Genomic DNA, 15138 nt, shown 5'->3' with positions numbered 1-15138 from the left:
CTGTTTTTTCCAGGATTTTTGTATAGTGAACGGTCTTGGAAGAAAAAAATTGTATCTCCTTTTAGAGGGAAGGACAGGTGTGCTCACGATTTGAGAGACAAAGATATGTCTCATGCCAAAGCAAATATTATGAATGCTGATTGTCCAGTATAATAAAAACAATGTCTTTCTCTGGAGCACAGAAAGAGGCCTGTTACTGCCCGGTATCAAAATTTGGGGTTTCCTAAGCTCTGGATTAATTTCCTGTAATGCGACTCACTGAGACTCAGCACAGGCATCTATCTGGACCTATTAGCTGTTCCTGAGGACCTGAGGGAAATTGTTGGAAATACGTTGAGGCTCATGCTGCTTACTGTGCCATGAAAAATAAAGTCCTTTGTTTCTGACCCTGTGCTCTTATTTTTTTCTGCCAGTTTCTTCCATGAAACTTTGGTAACTGATCATGTTAGGTTACAGGTAGATTAAAATCAAGCCCTTTTACAATTTCTGACAATCTATGTAAGAAAATAAAAAAGAGGGTTCTGAGGATATCAATAGAGAATTTGTTTTAAGAAACCAAATGCAACAAAAACCAACAAAATACATGCTTATTTATAGTTGTTTCCATCCCATTCTCAATTTTTAAAAATTTGCTTGCCAGTAAGTTTTATGTAACATAAAATATATTATATTGCTGAGAGAAGAGCAGCATCAATATTATCATGGACGAGATTAAAGTTTGTGGACCAAATATTAAGATATTTCTCTAGAAACCAGAATTAATTTGTGTATATATATGTGTATAATGTTTATTATTCTAAGTGACATTTATTTCGGAGACATGTAGATAATACTTAAAATGGTTACTAATAAATAAAATGTATTTAAGCTTATGGGCAGAAAAGTACATTCTAGGCCTTCTTGAAATGAATTTGGACAGACTAGGTACTAGACTAGAGGTGGAAAATTCTATATCTGAATTTTAATTTAATGGACTATTATATGACTGAAATTATACTTTGATATGTGTGTAAGACTGTGTTGTTTCTTTACTCAATAATTATAGGTCACTTCTAGTGTTGCTTTTTTTTTTTTCTAGACAAGGTCTTGTTCTGTAACCCAGGCTTGAGTGCAGTGGTACAGTCATGGCTCACTGCAGCCTTGACCTCCTGAGCTCAAGTTCCCTGGGTAGCTGAGACAACAGGAGTGTGCCACCATGCCTGGGAAATTTTTGTATTTTTTGTACAGATGGGGTTATGCCATGTTGCCCAGGCTGGTCTCCAAATCCTGGGTCAAGCAATCAACCCATCTCAGCCTCCCAGAGTGCTGGAATTACATGCATGAGCCACTGTACCCAGCCCTGTTTTCTATTTTCAACAGAACCTGAATTCTAACTCAATAATCTATTGTCCTTACATGGGCATGCACTTCACTAAGCCATGGTGATTTTATTTTCCTTGTAAAATTTTAAATAACAATAGTATTCAAACCATTGTTTTAAAAGAATCACTGTAAATTATTTTTTATGAAAAACATTAATGGTCTTAATATTTAAGGCAAATTTCAAAATATTTGTATTGCCTTAAGTATAGATGTAGACAATGGAATGGAATTTTGCTGCTAGAACTGTTACACATGAAAGAGATACTGGTTACCCTGAGTTATGGACTGTGTTGTAACCATGCAGGAACTTCAGCCCTTGCCTCCTCAGAGAACGTCTTAGACTGAGGGGCACAAAGCAGAAAAAGAGATCAAGGCAAGTTCCAGAGCAGGAGTGGAAGTTTCTTAAAAAGACTTAGAACAGTAAAGAAAGGAAAGGGCCCTTGGAAGAGACACAAGTGAGTGTCTGAAGGTCAAAGAGAGAAAAATATGGGCATTTAATCTTGATCCTAGGACTTTAGTCTCACCTCTTCCCCATGATTCTTCCCTTTGGGTGGCCTTTCCATATGCGCAGTGCTCTCCTTACCCTTGGGAATTGAGTACAGCAATGTGTTTAGAGAGTTATAGACATGACCATCTGAGGCTTTCTTCCTTTTTCCAGTGGAGTGTCCCCAGATCATTCTTTGCCATTTTTGTCTCTTAATGTGTGTGATGGTTAACACTGAGCATCAGTCAATTTGATTGGATTAAAGGATACAAAGTATTGATCTTGGGTGTGTCTGTGAGGGTGTTGTCAAAAGAGACTAACATTTGAGTCAGTGGGCTAGGAAAGAAAGACCCACCCTTAATCTGGTTGCCCACAACCTAATCAGCTACCAACCTGGCTAGAATACAAGCAGGCAGAAAAGTGTGAAAAGAGAGACTGACCTAGCCTCCCAGCCTACATCTTTCTTCCATGCTGGATGCTTCCTGCCCTTGAATATCGGACTAAGTTTTCTAATATATAATTGGAATGGGGATGTGTGGGAGGACCCTGATGAACCTGGGGACACTGAGTTTGTAAACTCTGGTGAACCTTTTTTGCCATAAGGAATAGCTTCTGCACCTCTCATAGTGGCAACGTTCCCTCCCCAACCCATGCTGCCGTCAGCCTTTCCATTGTTGTCTGAGGAGATAAACCTTGTGCTTCCTGAGGCAAATTGATGGCCTTCCCTGACGCTGTTGCCAGGCAAGATAATGTTGATTTTTCTCAGGAGCCACCCCTAACACCCCTGTTTGCTTCTAGACCTATAACTAAAGTCTCAGCAGGCCCTTAGAGGTGAGGTTGAGAGTGTGACCCATGAGGATGTGCAGTACACTTGAAAAGAACTGCTTGAGTTTTCTAATTTATATAAACAGAAATCTGGAGAACAGACATGGGAATGGATACTAATGGTGTGGGATAATGGTAGAAGGAACATATGGTCATTTCCCCACTACCAGAATGTATAATTGGCATAGACCTACTAAGCAGCTGGCAGAAGCCCCACACTGGCTTCCTGACTGGTAAGGAGAGGGTTGTTATGGTGGGAAAGGCCAAATGGAAGCCGTTAGAGCTGCCTCTACCTGGAAAAATAGTAAATCAAAAACAATACCGCATCCCTGGCGGGATTTCAGAGATTAGTGCCATCATCAAAGACTTGAAAGATGCAGGAGAGGTGATTCCCACCACATCCCTGTTCAATTCTCCCATTTGGCCTGTGCAGAAGACAGATGAGTCTTGGAGAATGATAATGGGTTATCATAAGCTTAACCAAGTGGTGACTCCAATTACAGCTGCTGTATCAGATGTGGTTTCATTATTTAAGCAAATTAACACATCTCCTGGTACCTGGTATGCAGCCATCAACTTGGCAAATGCCTTTTTCTCCACTCATGTCTACAAGGCCCACCAGAAACAATTTGCCTTCAGCTGGCAAGGCCAGAAATACAACTTTACTGTCCTACTGCAGGGCAATATCAACTCTCCAGCTTTGTTTAATAATCTTATTTGGAGAGACCTTGATTGCTTTTCACTTCTGCAAGATATCACACTGGTCCATTACATTGATGACATTACACTGATTGGATCCAGTGAGCAAGAAGTAGCAAACATACTGGAATTATTGGTGAGACCTTTGCATGCCCGAGGATGGGAAATTAATCTGACTAAAATTCAAGGACTTTCTGCCTTAGTAAAATTTCTAGAGGTCCAGTGCTGTGAGACCTGTCATGATATTCATTCTAAGGTGAAGGATAAGTTGCTCCATTTGGGTCCTCCTACAACCAAGAAAGAGCCACAATGCCTAGTGAGCTTATTTGGATTTTGAAGGCAACACATTCCTCATTTGGGTGTGTTACAATATATGGGTCCATATATTGAGTGACCTGAAAGGCTGTCAGTTTTGAGTGCGGTCTAGAACACGAGAAGGCTCTGCAACAGGTCCAGGCTGCTGTGCAAGCTGCTCTGCCACTTGGGCCACATGACCCAGCAGATCCCATGGTGCTTGAGGTGTCAGTGGCAGATAGGGATGCTGTTTGGAGACTTTAGTAGATTCCCATAGGTGAATCACAGCAGAGGACTCTAAGATTTTGGAGAAAGGTCCTGCCATCTTCTGCAGAAAATTACTCTCTTTTTGAGAGACAGCTTTTGGCCTGTTACTGGGCTTTGGTAGAAACTGAACGTTTGACTATGGGTCATCAAGTTACGATGTGACCTGAACTGCCTATCATGAACTGTGTGGTTTCTGCCCCATCTAGCCATAAAGTGGGTCATGCACAGCAGCATTACATCATCAAATGGAAGTGGTCTGTATGTGATTGGGCTCGAGCAGGTTCTGAAAGCACAAATAAGCTACATGAGGAAGTGACTCAAATGCTAATGGTCTCCATTCTGCCACTCTGCCTTCTGTACCCCAGCTTGCACCGATGGCTTCATGGGGAGCTCCCTACTATCATTTGACAGAGGAAGAAAAGACTAGGGCCTGGTTTATAGATGGTTCTGCACAATATGCAGGCACAACCCAAAAGTGAATGGATGTAGCACTACTGCCCCTTTTTAGGACATCTCTGAAGGACAGCAGTGGAGGGAAATCTTCCCAGTGGGCAGAACCTCAAGTAGTGCACCTGATTGTTCACTTTGCATGGAAGGAGAAATGGCCAAATGTCAATGGTTTTTGGATAATCAGAGACTTGGAAGAAGCATGATTGGAAATTTGATGACAAAGAAATTTGGGGAAGAGGTATGTGGATGGACTTCTCTGAGTGGTCAAAAACTGTAAAGATAATTGTATTCCATGTGAGTGTTCACCATCAGGTGACCTCAGCAGCAGACAGTTTAAATAATCAAGTGGATAAGATGACCCTTTCCATGGATATCCCTCAGCCTCTTTCTCCAACCACCCTTGTCATCGCCCAATGGACTCATGAAAAAAATGGCCATGGTTGCAGAGATGGAGATTACATATGGGCTCAGCAACCTGGACTTCCATTCACCAAAGTTGACCTGGCTACACTCACTGTTGAGTGCCCAATTTGCCAGCAGCAGAAATCAACACTGAGCCCTCAATACAGCACTGTTCCTTGGGGTGATCAGCCAGCTACCTGGTGGCAGGTTGATTATATTGGACCTCTTCCATCATGGAAAGGGTAGAGGTTTGTCCTCACTGGAATAGACACTTAACTCCAGATATGAATTTGCCTATTCTGCATGTAATGTTTCTTCCAAGACTACCATCCATCAACTTACGGAATGTTTTATCCACCATCATGGTCATGGTATTCCACACAGCATTGTCTCTGACCAAGGCACTCACTTTATGGGTAAATAAGTGTGGCAGTGGGCTCATGCTCATTGATTTCACTGGTCTTACCATGTTCCCCTTCATCCTGAAGCAGCTGGATTGATAAAAAGGTAGAATGGCCTTTTGAAATCACAATTATAATGCCAACTAGGTGACAATACTTTGCAGGGCTGGCGCAAAGTTCTCCAGAAGGCCGTGGCACCATCACCCCTACTGATCCACTCGCAAAATTTTTGCTTTCTCTTCCTGTGACACTACATTCTGCTAGCCTAGAGGTCTTTGTTCCAGAGGGAGGAACACTGCCAGCAGGAGGCACAACAATGATTCCATTAAACTCAAAGTTAAGATTGCTACCTGGACACTTTGGGCTCCTCTGACTTTTAAGTCAACAGCTAATAAGGGAGTCACTGTGTTTACTGTGTTGGCTGGGGTGATGAACCTGGACTATCAAGAAGAAATCAGTCTACTATTTCACAACTGAGGTAGGGAAGAGTATGCATGGAATATAGGAGATCCATTCCGGTCTCTTAGTATTAACATGCCCTGTGATTAAGGTCAATGGGAAACTACAGCAGCCCAATCCAGGCAAGACTACAAATGACTCAGACCCTTCAGGAATGAAAGTTTGGTTCACTCCATCAGGAAAAAAAGAAAAGAAAGAAAAAGAAAAAAAAGAAAGCCACGACCTGATGAGGTGTTTGCTGAAGGCAAAAGGAATACAGAATGGATAGTAGAAAAATGTAGTCATCAATACCAGCTATAAACATGTGACCAGCTGCAGAAATGCACATTGTATTGTCATGAGTATTTCCTCCTTCTTTTGTTAAAATCTTGTTTGTACATGAATACACTTGTACTAAGAAAGTACCTCCATTTTATTTCCTTTCTGCTTTATCATGTGACATAAAATTTACTGATCTCACATCAGCATTTAAGTATTATTAACTTTACGTAATAGTATTTGTGTGGGGGATTGGTGTGTTTCCAGTTCTATGGAGGATAACTGTATTATCTAAAGTGTAACTATGGCCTTTTTATTGTCTTTATTTGAAGATCATGTATGATCTCATATGGGTTCAAGTTTGACAAGGGGTAGACTTGTGATGATTAATAGTGAGTATCAACTTGATAGGAACGAAGACACAAAGTATTGATCCTGGGTGTGTCTGTGAGGAGGGTGGCCTCTTTAGGGAGGCCAAGGCCTTTTCTCATCAGGTATTCTTGTTAAAATTCTTGCATTTAAATCAGAGGTTTCTGCATCTTTTTTGATGGACCTTGAGGTTTCAATGTCATCTTATTACTCTGGTTAGCAGTTTACTCTTAATGTATTGGTCTGAGTGGATTTTTTCCCTTTTTTCTGAGTTCAGTCAAGCATGAATTGGGATTTCCCCCCACCCCAGTGTTTCTACGTATAAAGGAGATTAACATCAGTGCGGCAAGAATATAAGCAAGCAGAAAAATGTGAAAAGGGAAACTAACCTAGCTTCCTAACCTACGTCTTTCTTCCATGATAATGCTTCCTGCCCTCGCACATTGAATTCCAGCTTCTTCAGTTTTGGAACTTAGACTGGCTCTCCTTGCTCCTTAGCCTGCAGATGGCCTATTCTGGGACCTTGTGGTCACGTGAGTTAATACTTAATGAACTACCCTTTATATGTGTGTGTGTGTGTATATATGTGTGTTTGTGTGTGCATACATATATGTATATATATATGTGTGTGTATATATGTACAGAACTAATGGAATATATATGTATACATATACACATACATATATATACACACACACACATATATATACACACACACACAGGACCATCAGTAAATGGCCTCTTCCTGGTGCAGGCTGCCAATTTATCACTTTTAGAGAGGCAATGTGATCATTGCCAAGCCATCACCTGACATTTCTAGTGGGTTGGGGGAAAGGGGAGAGTCCTCTTCTGCCCTGCTCATGCCTATCTATCTGCCTATCACAGGACCACCTTTTTCATCACTCTGTGGAACCATACCTAGGAGTGTTCCATAGAACCCATCATTGCAATTTGAGGCTTTGTGCCTGGAATTCTGTTTCCAAACTTGAGATGAAATTAGGTCTTTCATATGAGCCAACTGTGTTTATTCTAGCAGCATGTGCCCAGCATGTCCACATTAAGTATGTTTAAATGATAGTGATAATGGAATTTCAGCATCATAACTGAAATTTCATTTGTCAAATTAGAAATGGAAATATCTTTTATTGATTCTAAAGTGTGTTTTTATGTGACGCTTTACTATTAAAACTAACCTGGAAATAACAGGTTGCTGTCTCCTATAACAATTTTGAATTTCAAAAAAAAAGCAATTTATAATACTTTCTATATTATAGGATAATCTTAAAATAATCACTTATATTAATCTAACCACACTTGGATACAACAAAACTTCTGATGAGAAAAAGACTAAGATGCTAAACAAAAGCAAAACATCAAACAAACAAGAAACATACTTATTTTTCTTAAAGCAAATATTCATTCTGTAAATGATCAAGAAGAAAGCCAGAAGTATTGACCCCAAGCATAGATAACCAGACTTGCCTCTAAACAAAACAAATTCTAGTTGTGAAGAAGGAAGTTAAAGACGCTAGCACTTGACATTTTTTTTTTTTTTTGCATTGGTTAAAGTAATCAAACTGATACTGTATTGAATGTGAAGAGATGCTGCATAAGTAAACATGGACGATTTAGAACTGTTCATCTCTCATGTTGTATTCAATTTACAATCTTGGAAAAAAATCAATAGGCCTAGTTCTCTTCTTGTCTGCCCTCCTTTCTGCTAGCCTCATGCCATTAATCTGCATTTAATGGGCACAGCAGCCTTAATAGATGCTGTCTTTTAGGTAATGTAGCAGTACTTTTCTGGAATCACTAATCTCTTTCCTTTGGGCAATGTGGTAACTTCTTCTTTTTTGGAACCTTGTGAAGACCTAGACAATTTCTCAATACCTTAAGCCAAAATTCTCCCTATTATCCACCCAAAACTTTCAGATCAGCTTTGATATTAGCCCTAAGATATATCTGTAGAAATGAAAAGGAAAAGTTTGTGGTACTACTGGCAGAAATGATGTAACTAGTGAAAATAATTAAGAAACAAATTGACCATTTACATATTTGCTTCTGTTGAAGAATAAGTTATCTATTATGTGGTGCTTATTCTATGATGGGAACTAGATTAAGCACTTATGCATTATCTATTTAATTCACCCAGAGCAACATCCATTTTTTATTTTAAATCTGATTTCATCACTGCTTCCTGAAACCCTCTAATGGCTTTCCATTGAGCTTAGTTTCAAATCAAAGCTATTTATCACAATTATAACCTTACATACCTGGATTGTGTCTAAACCTTTGATCCCTACTTCTACTACATTCTTTCTTGCTTGCTAGACCACAGCCTTACTGCCCCAAGGCCCTTCTGCTTTGGGGGTTTTATACTCTTCCCTCCTTCTCAGAACACTTTCTTCAAATTTTTACAGGGCTGAGTTCTCATTATCCAGTTCTCTGCAGTTATTATCCCCTCAGGGAGGCCAAGGCCTTTTCTCTTGTCAGGTATTCTTGTTAAAACTCTTGCACTTAAATCAGAGGTTTCTGCATCTATTTTGATGGACCTTGAGGTCTCAATTTCATGTTATTACTCTCGTTAGCAGTTTCTTCTTAATGTATTGGTCTGAGTGGATTTTTCCCCTTTATTCTGAGTTCAGTTAAGCATCAATTGGGATTTCCCCCCCAGTATTTCTATGTATTTTGAGTGAAAGGGTATTTTAGAATATGTAACTTTCCCTAGTTCATCATGCCATATATATATGTATGTGTGTGTGTATATATGTATATATGTATGTATGTGTATATATGTGTGTGTGTATATATGTATATATGTATGTATGTGTATATGTGTGTGTATATATGTATGTATGTGTATATATGTGTGTGTGTATATATACTTTTTTTTTTGTAAACCTATTTTTCTTCCCTCCTGTCTTTACTTTTGAAAACCAAATACCTGTTAAGAAAGCTTTAACACTATGAACATGGAAATATTGTTAGGCTTAGAAATATTTTGTCATTGAGCTCATATGAAGACATATAGGTCTAATATAATATATCAAACATGAATATATACAAAAAGAAAGAGGAAATTTCCTATTTCTTTCAAATATTCAAATTTCTACTATAAGATACTTTATATTTACACTACACTTTTTCTAGTTTCAAACCTTTTTTTTCCTCAAGAATTAATGCTCTTTTCAGTGAAGGAAGAAATAAGTGCATTTTTATTATTTACTAGAATAATTCAACTTCTTATTTATATGTTGGTTAAGTATTTACTTTTTAGGCCAGTTATATAGCAATAACTTTCAGAATGATTGCTTTCTAAATTTTGTCTTATGATGTTAATATCCTGTCTCTGGGATTCAATGTTTTCCTCTGGAGTTTAGTCTGTGTTTTACTAAAGTATATCCCCAATTTTTTTTTTTTTTTCAAAAAAGATAAGTGGTAAGTGTGGGGGCGAGTTTCTGAATAGTGTTGTAACTAAAATGCCTTATTTCTTTTTCTCACTTGAATCTAATAGGAAATAAAGTTGTAGAAACATATTGTTTGTTCTCCTTCTTTGAGAACGTGTAGTACTCAACTTCACTTACAAGTTTTGTACATTTTCTCTGAATATTTTTAGATTTAAAAAAAATTTTTTATAGTGTCTCATCATTAGGTATTTCTAGCTCTGCATCTCTTTCTTATTACTCATCAAGTCTTTTCAATGTGAAGATTTTTTTTTTACTCTCCACTTTGAAAAAAAAAATCTTTTAGGCCAGGCACTGTGGCTCACGCCTGTAATCCCAGCACTTTGGGAGGCTAAGTTGGATGGATCACAAGGTCAGGAATCCAAGACCAGCCTGGCCAACATGGTGAAACCCCCTCTCTACTAAAGACGCAAAAGTTTAGCCAGGCTTAGTGGCTGGTGCCTGTAATTCCAGCTACTCTGGAGGCTGAGGCAGGAGAATCGCTTGAACCTGGGAGGCAGAGATTGCAGTGAGCCGAGATTGCGCCATTGCACTCCAGTCTGGGCAACAAGAGCAAAACCTTTTAATACCTATTGATATCTTTCATCTATTGCCCACATCTTTTCATTCTGGAAGTAATTTCAATCAGAAGTACTTTCTGATTCATATTCGCCATTCTTAATCCTTAATCTCTTAGCTTTCTTCTCTTCTCTATCTTATTTTCCTTAGGTTCCTCTATTTTATCACTGTTCTATTCCACTTTTAAAAGTGAAGTTATCATATTTTTATTTTTAATTGTCAATAATTATTCTTCTGTGTGTGTGTGTGTGTGTGTTTTTCTGTTGTTGTTGTTTTTCCCTTGAGACAGAGTCTTGCTCTGTCACCAGGCTGAAGTGCAGTGGTGTGATCTTGGCTCACCGCAACCTCCGCCTCCCAGGTTCAAGCGATTCTCCTGCCTCAGCCTCCTGAGTAGCTGGGACTACAGGAGCGCACCACCTCGCCTGGCTGATTTTTTTGTATTGTTAGTAGAGACAAGGTTTCACCATGTTAGCCAGGATGGTCTCGATCTCTTGACCTTGTGATACGCCCACCTCGGCCTCCCAAAGTGCTGGGATTAGAGGCGTAAGCCACTGCGCCTGGCCTATTCTTCTATTTTGAATACTATTTTTTTTTTCCTTTTTCAAACCAACCAATTCCTATAGGTGGATTATCTTCCAAAAAATATCATTGAAGGTGCTAATTTGGAATCTTTTCAAGTACTTCTTTTTCTCACGAGATTTCATGTATTTCAAGTTCACATTGATTCTTATTTTTGAGTACTTTGATTTTCTTTAATTTTCTATTTATAATGGGTGATGACTTTGATTACCATAGGTGGCTTTGTGGCTTTCATATGCCTTTGCTGGGCTTTTCCTTTAATATACATTTCTTTCCAGGCAGATCTCATGACATGACAACTTTCACTTCAACAGACAGATGCTCAGTTTTCTTTCTTCCCAGCTGTCAAAATTATGAGGCTTGGCTCTGGGGCTGAACTCCCTGTCTACAAGTCCAAAGATTTTCAGGAAAATTACTCTACTTTGTTAGAGAGAATTTATCTGTTTTCAGTCCAGGATAAAACATCACGTTTGGAACAAAGTTGGATGGAAAGAGATTTGGAAGAGGCTATAGGACCATTTTATTTTTTCAAGTCACACTGGTTATTTCCCCTCTTCTTTCCTCTTCCGATTATCATTGTACTGGCAGGCTCTCAGGAAAAGGCTGTCAGTGAAAAATGATCCCTATCTTGACTACCACCTTATCACAGGTGGGCTCTGAGATGTCATTCACTATGTTCTAGTATTTTGGTTACTGTAATACCATCTGTATGCTATTCAAAAACCCTTTAAAACCTTTGCTGTTCTTATGATATATCTTTCCAGTTCTTAGCATTCTCTAAACCGTTCACTATGCTGTCTACAGTCATATAAATAGAACTTGGGGATAAACTAAAACTAAATTTTTGAGTTCTCTTTATATTTCTAAAATAAAATTATTAGGACTCCATGTCCTAAAAATATAATTGTATCATAAAACGTTAAATGAAATATGGGAATCTAATGTGAAAACATCATATACTAAGCTTTGAAGAATCTTCAATTAATTATCCTTTCAAAGCAAATATTATAGAAAATGTATCCCATTATACAATGTAATAAAATAAAAAGTTAATAAAAGCTGTGACTCTGTATCAAGAAATCAACATTACTCTTCATATGAGGCACTATTGTAGTATTTGGACACAAATAGTTCCTAGGTAACATTAAAAGCTAATTAAGTTAAAATGAAAATATTTTCACTCAAATGTAACAATATAATTACAATACATAAAACTAAATCAGAGATATAAATGGAAAAGTAAAATGTTATTAAATTACATGAAGGGAAAAATAGTGGAGAAAAGTCTCATTTTCCTTAATCAGAACAAAAATAGAGTAAGATGTCAGAAGTTCACCATTTAATGTGTAGACTTAATACAAATTTAATGAATTTTACAATGTCATTGATTTACCTCGATATATAGACTTTAAAGTTATTCCAAGAGAATAGAATGGAGCATATATGTAAATTATTACCAAAGATGAGTAATGAGAGAATTACTCTTTCTTATATAAATACATTATAAAAGCTAAAACATGTGTTATTTTGTTACACCAGAGAGATAATTAAAATAGCCCACAAATATACTTTATTTTATTCAAGATGCTTTATACATCAACAGAAAAAAAGCTATAATCAACTAGAAATCAGAAAAAAATTGATATTCTTTATTTCAACAGACAAAAATGTAAATTACAAAGGAACTAACAAGATTAATTTAAAAATGCTGGAAGAACTAGAAAATAATATTTACCTAACCTCTAATGGAAAAAGCCTCTCTATGCTTACAAAAAAAAAAAAAGAAAGAAAGAAATCACAATAAAATGAATATAAAGATTTAATATATTAAAAGTTAAAATAACAGTTATAAAATATGTGCAGTAATAAGTTAAATAAATGGTAAGTTATATCTATTAAGACATAATAGAAATAAAAAAGAAAAATATACACAAGCACAAAGTATAACATAATATTCACTGATAAACTAGAACACAAATATAGTTAAAATATTAACACAATCTATAATTAAATAAATGTAAGTAAAAGCCAATTAAGAAGAATATTTAAAATTAATTTTAGCATTTTAAATTGGGCATTGTATTTGTACAATTACATGCAGGCATTTTTAAGTGTATGATTTTTAGGATTTTGACAAATATGTACACGTTTTATATGATTACATAATCACAACTTCAAAATCTACATCCCAAATAAGACAAAGATTATTACAATTGTCCCAGAAAGTACTCATGTGCCTGTCTAGTCAACCCCTATCTATCCTCCGTGATAACAACTATTTTCCTATCGCTGTTGCTTAGTAGGAATTTATAAACAGAAGAAGATATGCACACCTTTTTTCTTGCTTTTTTCACTCAAAATAATGTATTAGTAGCTGCTTATTTTTAATTGCTAAATATGATTTCCATTTTATGAGAATAACTCTTTTTTATATTTATTCCCCCTTTAATAACCATTTTGATTATTTTGTTTACCATTCTGATTAAACTTGCTCTGATCACTTATGTACACATATTTGTGTGTTTTCATTCCTCTTGGGCAAATACCTCCAACTAGAATTTCTGGGTTTATTGTTGTTATGTATTTGACTCTATAGGACAGTTCCAAGCAACATATATATATTTTTTTGTTTTACATCTTCAGCAGCACTTGACATTATCATGTTCTATGTTTTTTTTTTTTTTTTTTCATTTTTGAGATTTTTGAAACAGGACCTCATACTGTTGTGTAAGCTGGAGTAGAGTGGTGCAATTAGAGCTCACTGCAACTTTGAACTCCTGGGTTCAAGCCATCCTCCTGTCTCACCTCCTGAATAGCTGAGACTACAGTTACATGCCACTATGCCCAATTAATTAGTTTGCATTTTTCTTATAACTAGTTATGTTAGCATAATTTCATGAACTCAGTGGCCATTTGTCTATTTTCATTTATAACATGTATATTAAAGAACTTCATGCAGTTTTTAAATTGAAGTCTGTCATTTTATTATTGATTTGTTGGAGTTAGTATATAATCTATAAATAAATTCTTTGTCAGACTAACATTGCGAGTATTTAATTCCAGTAGGCAGATGACTTTTTCTTTAAGAGTAGTTTTAAATAAAATATTACTTAGATTTTAAGATATCATATTTATCCACTTTTTGTTTTATGTTTAATATGCTTTGAATTGTAAGAAACATGTCTCCATCTAAAGTTTATAAAGTAGTTCTTTTATGTTTACTTGCAGAAGCTTTAGACTTTCAGTTTATATATCTGATTCTATAATCCATACTGAATTAATTGTTGCAAATTTTATAGGTAGGGATTGAAATAATGTTGTTTATTTTATATGTGGATAGCAATTTGTTTCAGCACTGTAATTTAAAATACTATACCTTACCTATTTAATTACTTTGGCATGATTGTCAAAAATCAATTGACTATATCTGTGTGGATGTATTTCTGTACTCTCTACTTGTTCCATTGATGTATGTATCTATCCTTATGCCAATACCACGCCAATGTGATTAATGTACCTTTAGAGTAAACCCTGAAATCCCACAAGGTGTTCTCCTCTTTGAATATTGTTATGACTCTTCAAAGCTTTTTAAAAAGAAACATTTTAATTTTACAATAGTTTCAGATGTACAGGAAAGTTGCACAGAGAAATAAAGTTCTCATATACTCACTTCCCAATTTTTTAATTGTTTACATGGTACATAAGTACAGTACATTTATCACAACTAATGGACTAACATTGATACCTACATTTTTAACTACAGTTCATACTTTATTCAAATTTCCTTAGACGTATCTAATTGCTTTGTCATGTTTCAAGATAATGTCCATGATGTAACGTAACATCTACTTGTTATGTCTCTTTAGTCTCTTATAGACTGTGATAGTTTTCTTGACTTCTCACATTTTGGACAATTTTCACAGTTTGTAGACTGCTGGACAACTAGTTTATAAAATGTCTCTCAACTGAGTATGTAGGATGTTTTCTCATTCTTAGAATATATACATATATATTTAATGCTCTTTGTCTATTTGGGATGTAGATTTTGAAGATGTAATAATGTAATCATATAAAATATGTACACATTTGTCAAAATCCTAAAAAATATATATTTTTTATATATATATGTGAAGGACAGAAAGGTGAAGTGCCATTCTCATTGCATTTTATCAAAAACCCATGTTATTAGTATGATATCATAATTAATGCTAACCTTGATTAATTGGATGAGGTAATAATTATCAGGTTTTTCCACTGGGAATTTACC

The sequence above is a fragment of the Macaca mulatta genome, chromosome 2, assembly GCF_049350105.2.
Source record: "Macaca mulatta isolate MMU2019108-1 chromosome 2, T2T-MMU8v2.0, whole genome shotgun sequence".
Taxonomy (NCBI): Eukaryota; Metazoa; Chordata; class Mammalia; order Primates; family Cercopithecidae; genus Macaca; species Macaca mulatta.
This window is presented reverse-complemented; position numbering follows the sequence as displayed.